The following is a 6000-nucleotide window of genomic DNA, read 5'->3' as shown; positions in this document are numbered from 1 at the left end:
TAATCTGCCTATTATGTTTTGATCTGCTTGGATTCGTGTGATCGGCACTGGATTCCTGATCTAATTGTACAGCAAAAGATGTAGTTGTTCTGCTTTCCTAAGATGATGATGATGATGATTACAGTGATAAAAGTGAACCCATGCACTTTCTTATGTAAAGAGGTTTTCTCACAATACTTCTTGAGGCCAAGGAGTCTAACTTTCTAGAGATTTGACAATTGCTTATTAATAGTAACTGCATTTTCACCAAGTGGTCTCAAAAATTGCCTTGAAATACAAAATATGTAGTTCAAAATATTCATAAGCTTAAATCTGTGACTAGAATCCACAAGAATCATGAAAGTGATGGTGTCATATTTGAATAAATATAATGACACAAATAAGGTGTTTTGAATACAAAAACTGCTATGAATTTAATTCTCTTCTACTATGAAAAAACATTCAGAGCATATGTTATGTGGCTCACTGAGTTCATACTTGGTTCTGGTAGCATATAACTACCATAAAAGATAAACAACCTAGTTGGGACTGATTAGAGTAAAACAAAACAAAAAAAAATCATCTTGGAAAATGGCCAGTTCTGTGCCACACAAGAAGCATTTAAAACAGTTAGAACATGGAAATAATGGTGTGTGCCTTGCACATGTTCCTCCAGAGGCTTTATGCAAGAACAGGAGTCTAGAGAAAACTCACGCCAACACAACCTCATGTGATTCCTGAAATTTCTTGAATTCTGCATTACATTTCGGGGAAATTTTGTGTGTGTTCTCAGGCAGCACAAATGAGTAACTCCAAAACACAAAATTTTATAGTCAATGAGGACTTTAGTTAATTTTTAAACAACTGTTGCCTTTAAATTTTCAGCTCCTGAAAGTGAAAGAATAAGATTGCTATAAATGATGACCCATTGGGGCTGGAGAGATGACTCAGTGGTTAAGAGCACTGACTGCTCTTCCAGAGGTCGTGAGTTCAATTCCCAGCAACCACAGGGTGGCTCACAACTATCTGTAATGAGATCTGGCTCCCTCTTCTGGCATGTGGGCATACATGGAGGAGCTGTAGCTATCAAGCCTGCCCTGGAACTAGCTTTTGTAGACCAGGCTGGTCTCGAACTCACAGGGATCCGCCTGCCTTTGATAAGTATTTTGTTGATTGGGTCATCTTTTTTTTAAAGATTTATTTATTTATTATGTATACAACCCTGGCTAGAAAAAAACAACAACAACAAATACAAATAATACAGTGTTTATAAGTCAGGCAAGTTTTGAGATGAAAGTGAGTTGTCTGTATGCACAGCCTAGGTAATATTTGATCCTGGTCTAGTCAGTGTGCAGATTCTGGGAAACTCTGGAGCTGTGTGGTAACAAAACAACCTTCCAGTCAGGGGTTTCACTCATGATTTTGAATATGTCTTTTACCAATGAAACAAGATTTTGCTGAGGAAGGAAATTCTAGAAATATCAAACTTATTAAATATCTTAATTGATATCACAATAGTCTTGAAACTTTATTTAATAGACTTTTGCCTTCTGGAGTGTTTACTCACTACCATACTTATAGTGGATAATTTGGGAGGCATAGAGGTAAGATGAGAATAACATTTCTCAAGTGATGCATTTTAAAATGCTTATTTTCTTTATGCTAGAAAAATTCAATAACAGAAATGATTCAAGCTAGATCATATCTGTTTTATCCAGAATTCCTACAGCCCTCCACAGAGTAAACAATATGTCCCTGAGCAACAGTCTTGGAAGTCAAAATTCAGAATGTATTGATTCATTTTACAATAGTAAGGCACTTTCTGTCATCTTTTTTTATTTATGAAATTCTATTATTGGAGTCTACAGCAATTTATAAACTGGTCTCAAAGAGCTTATGAAGACTGGCCTTGGCCAAGGAGAGGACAAAAGAAGGGAAAGAGTGTTCATCATAGTTGTTAAAATACTCTTTGCCTTTTAATTCATTTGCTCTTCCCCATTTGAGAAAGTCAATTGATTGAAATATATGAAAAATATCCCAAATATTAATAATAAACCAATTTTATCAAGAAAGTGCTTGAAATGTGAATACAAGTTTAAAGATATGTTTTGTGAATACAAGTTTAAAGATATGTGTATTTTTTAAGGGGAGGAGATAGTCAGTGGTTTGTTTGTATGTATGTGTGTGTGTATGTGTGTGTACCTGTGTAAATATTTGCCTATCAAAGTACTAAAAGATTTTATTGCCTCTACTATTCTGTGTTTTTCTTACTAATGTACATCTTGCATCTTCTGTTTCGTCAATAATGAATATTTACTGTGTAGTTGTTTTAAACATTTCATGGTTCGGGGACTGGTCCTCTTACAGGGCCAATTTTTACTTGGTGAAATTAGGAACATGGAAACCTTGTGATTTATGAGGACAATGGTCCGTTCATTTCCCCTTCTTGTCTCTAAGAAATGTACTAAGAGTTATATTGTGAGCAAGTCTGGGTAAACACCACGATTTCAAGTTATATAAAAGAGGATACTCTGAATGGTGGAATTTTTGCTCCTAAGTAGCATAGCGTATGCAGCATTGTTTCCATAGGTAGTCATAGCTGGATTGCAATTCTTCCTGCACCCCATAGTGAGAACTAAATGACTTCAGGATAGATCATGCAATCCTTCTGCATTAAATGGGTCATAAGGGGCTAAACATGATCAAAGTATATTGTATACATATATTTAAATGCTATAATGAAACAAAATGTTTTACAATTAATGTATGTTAATTAACTTTTTCCATTTCTTTGTTGCTGAATTTAGATGAGAGAATCCAGGAACTTTGTCAGTATAGTGAGTCAAACTAGACGGATAAATATTTCTCTCCTTTGTTTTCACCTGTCTTCCTCATAAGAGTTCTTTCGTTTACAGTGTTATCTCTAAACTTGCTTCTGATTAAACAAAGTAGGGTTAATATCCACTTGTATTGAATTGGCAATCACTAACAATCATTTCCAATTTTAGCATATGACTTTTATACAACTATATGTTTCTTCAATAATTTTGTCTTAACCTCAATCTTTGTATTTCCAAAGTAACCAGTAATAACTACTACACATGAATTCATTTGTGTGCAGATAAATGTAATTTCATTCATCTATTTTGTTGGATTTCTCGCAGTATTTTCCATTTCATCTTTCCTTTTGGTTTTATCATAAATTTCTTGAAGGGAGACATGAATCCCCTTGTAATACTTAGGGTATAATTCCCATTGTGAGCAGAGGTTACGTAAAAAAGAAGTCCATTTTTTTCCTGAAAGCCCTACTATTTTTTCCCCAGGTTTATCACTGTGTGATTGAATTTATGTCTTCCAGGTCCGTTCTGGTTTTCTGCTTCAATCCCTGTTATTGACATTTACTGCCTTATTGACAATTTGAACTCTGTTTGTTCTTCATGGACTGTAAGCCTCCACTACTTCATCTAATCATCTTTAAGTATTGTTGCCTTTTTTTCTTCCACTGTTTATTATGAGCCTCGGCTCTATTGACAGCAAACTCTTATCTTCAGCCTCTTCTAAAATCTTCTCTTAACACGAATGAGATGCGGCATCAGGCTTGTTCCGTTACAGGAATCTGCCCGTGGAGAAGCAGCAGTGGAGGACCCCGAAAACAGGTGGTGCTGGTGGAAGGAAAGCAGACTACAGAAACACTGATGAGAGCCTGCTCATAATGGTGATGTGGGAGGACATGAACAGCGTGACTGGGAGGAGAGAAATACAATAGAGCTGAGTTGGGAACCAAATACCTGCAACCTATAAAGCTAGACATAGGGCTCATTTTACATCTAAAATGAAACACAGAATACAGCTAGTTAATTCTAAATGCAAGCAATTCCCTTGAACATGTATTTGCTATCTCAGTGGACTTTAATTGCAACACTTGAACTGCAACAATCTTCTGTGACTGTCCAGAGAGCAGACAGCGTGCTATTATACTGAGAAACTTCATATACCCCCACCTCCTTCTCAGTTTCCCTTGCCCCTCCTGATTTTTTTGTTTTTGTTTTGAGAAAGTGTTTCACATAGCCCCCAAAAGTTGGCTTCTAGCACGTTTTAGCCAGGGTTTGGTCTTGGAGACTCCCAATCCTCCTACCTTCTCCATTCTGAATGCAAGATTGGAGGTGCACAGTATCACAGCTAGTGAGGCCAGCTTCTTAAACAATTAGGACCCTCTTACTCTTCTGAAGACTTTTATCTGAGAGTGACTACTTCAGCAGGGCCTTAACTTTTTTCTTCACGTGTACAAAATCAGGAGCACCTGAGGTTCTATTCATTGCTCTTTCATTAATAAGCGTTGGTTTGACTTCCTGACACAACCTGCCTTGAGAAATTAACCACAATCACTTGGCTATGAATAAAAGCTATTTTTTTTTGTTTGTTTTTGAAAACTGGTGTCCCCAGATCCAATCATTTGTTTATAGTCTTGACTACTTTAAGCTAAAATGCATTATGGAAGCAGTTCTAGTTCTGGCCCACTCCCCAAGCATGCAGTACTTGTCAGATGAGTGAGTACTCTGAGGAGTATGTTTCTATCTAGCCAGAGCTTGTACTTGACTGTGAAAGAGAGTGAGATTCTTCTTATTCAACCGTCTCTACCTTCTTCCTTCCCTTTAACAGGTATGAGAACTATTTAGAGTTTAGAATCCTTTCCCTAAAGATTCCAGCCCTTCTCATTTATCCTTCAAAGTTTCCTTCCAATATGTCTATTGCAATCCAAACAGATTAATATGTTTCTCAAAGCACCAAGCTGTATCTCTTACAACTGCCTTGAGTGTGTTTTAATATGCTGAATGGTCATCACTATTAATAACATTGGGTTTGCTTTGTTCATTTTTGAAGAAATATTTCCTCTGAATTCAGTGAATATTTCTTCCTTTCCTATCTTTTTTTAGTTTGGGGGAACTTCTAATATGATGAAAGAATCTTAGATTAAATTCAAGTAGAATTTTATTTGCCTGTTTTTTTTAACCTTTTGTTTGTTTGTTTGCTTTTGTTTTTTTTCTACCAATTCTGTCTGAACTTCCTATTAGTCTATTTCCTCCCTAGGACCTCTGAGGTAGTTCAAATGAGGAGGATGGCTTCACGGGCTCCTCTGTTTGAATACTTGATTCCCAGCTGAAACTGGGAGGGATTTGAACATGTGGACTTGTTAGAGGAGATGGGTCATTTGGGGTGTGCTTTGAGTTTTCAAAAGTCCATGTCATTTCCAGTTAGCTCTCTGCCTTGTGCATGTGACTCAAATGTAAGCTCCCAGCTACTGCTCCACTGGCATGTGTGCTGCCTGCTATCATGGTCCTTACCATGATGGCCATGAACTCTAATCCTCTGAAACCACACATCGCTAAATTAAATGCTTTCTTCTGCAAGTTTCTGTGGTTATGGTGTTGGGTTATGTCAATAGAAAAGTAACTAAGACAAACTCTAATTATGAACATTGCCTACCCAAGTATTTCTCAAGGGAGGCACTGTATGAGGAGTGCAGAGAACAACCTACATGAATCTCATAGGTCTGATTTACACACACACACACACACATCTTAAGTCACAATCTCTAGATTTCATTTCTTTCCAAATTACTAGACCTATGTATTTCAAGTTTGCCTCTTGAATAGCTGGGAAGCTCCTTAAGATCCTTTCATAGTTAACTCAATTTTCCTAATTTCTGAACTCATTTCTCCTCTTAAATTTGTTAATTTTTATGATTCTTCTTCCCACTCAAATTTCTCCTGGAATTTTATTTAATCTGTGATTGTTCTCCTCCATCCTACCACCCACTACAACTCCCCTCCTTTACCTAACCAATTAGATGGAACGTGTCGTCTTGCAATTACAAAGGGTTTCAGGCTCTTCTCCATTTCTATCACTGGTTTCCATGCTCTGTCATCTAGATATTATTGCAGCTTTTCATTGCCTTCCTTCATGCTAATTTCTCCCACATGCAAACTTATTTACTTGTAAATAATACTAATAAAATACTAT

This window comes from Chionomys nivalis, chromosome 3 (genome assembly GCF_950005125.1).
Source record: "Chionomys nivalis chromosome 3, mChiNiv1.1, whole genome shotgun sequence".
Classification (NCBI taxonomy): domain Eukaryota; kingdom Metazoa; phylum Chordata; class Mammalia; order Rodentia; family Cricetidae; genus Chionomys; species Chionomys nivalis.
Note: the sequence above shows the minus strand (reverse complement) of the source record.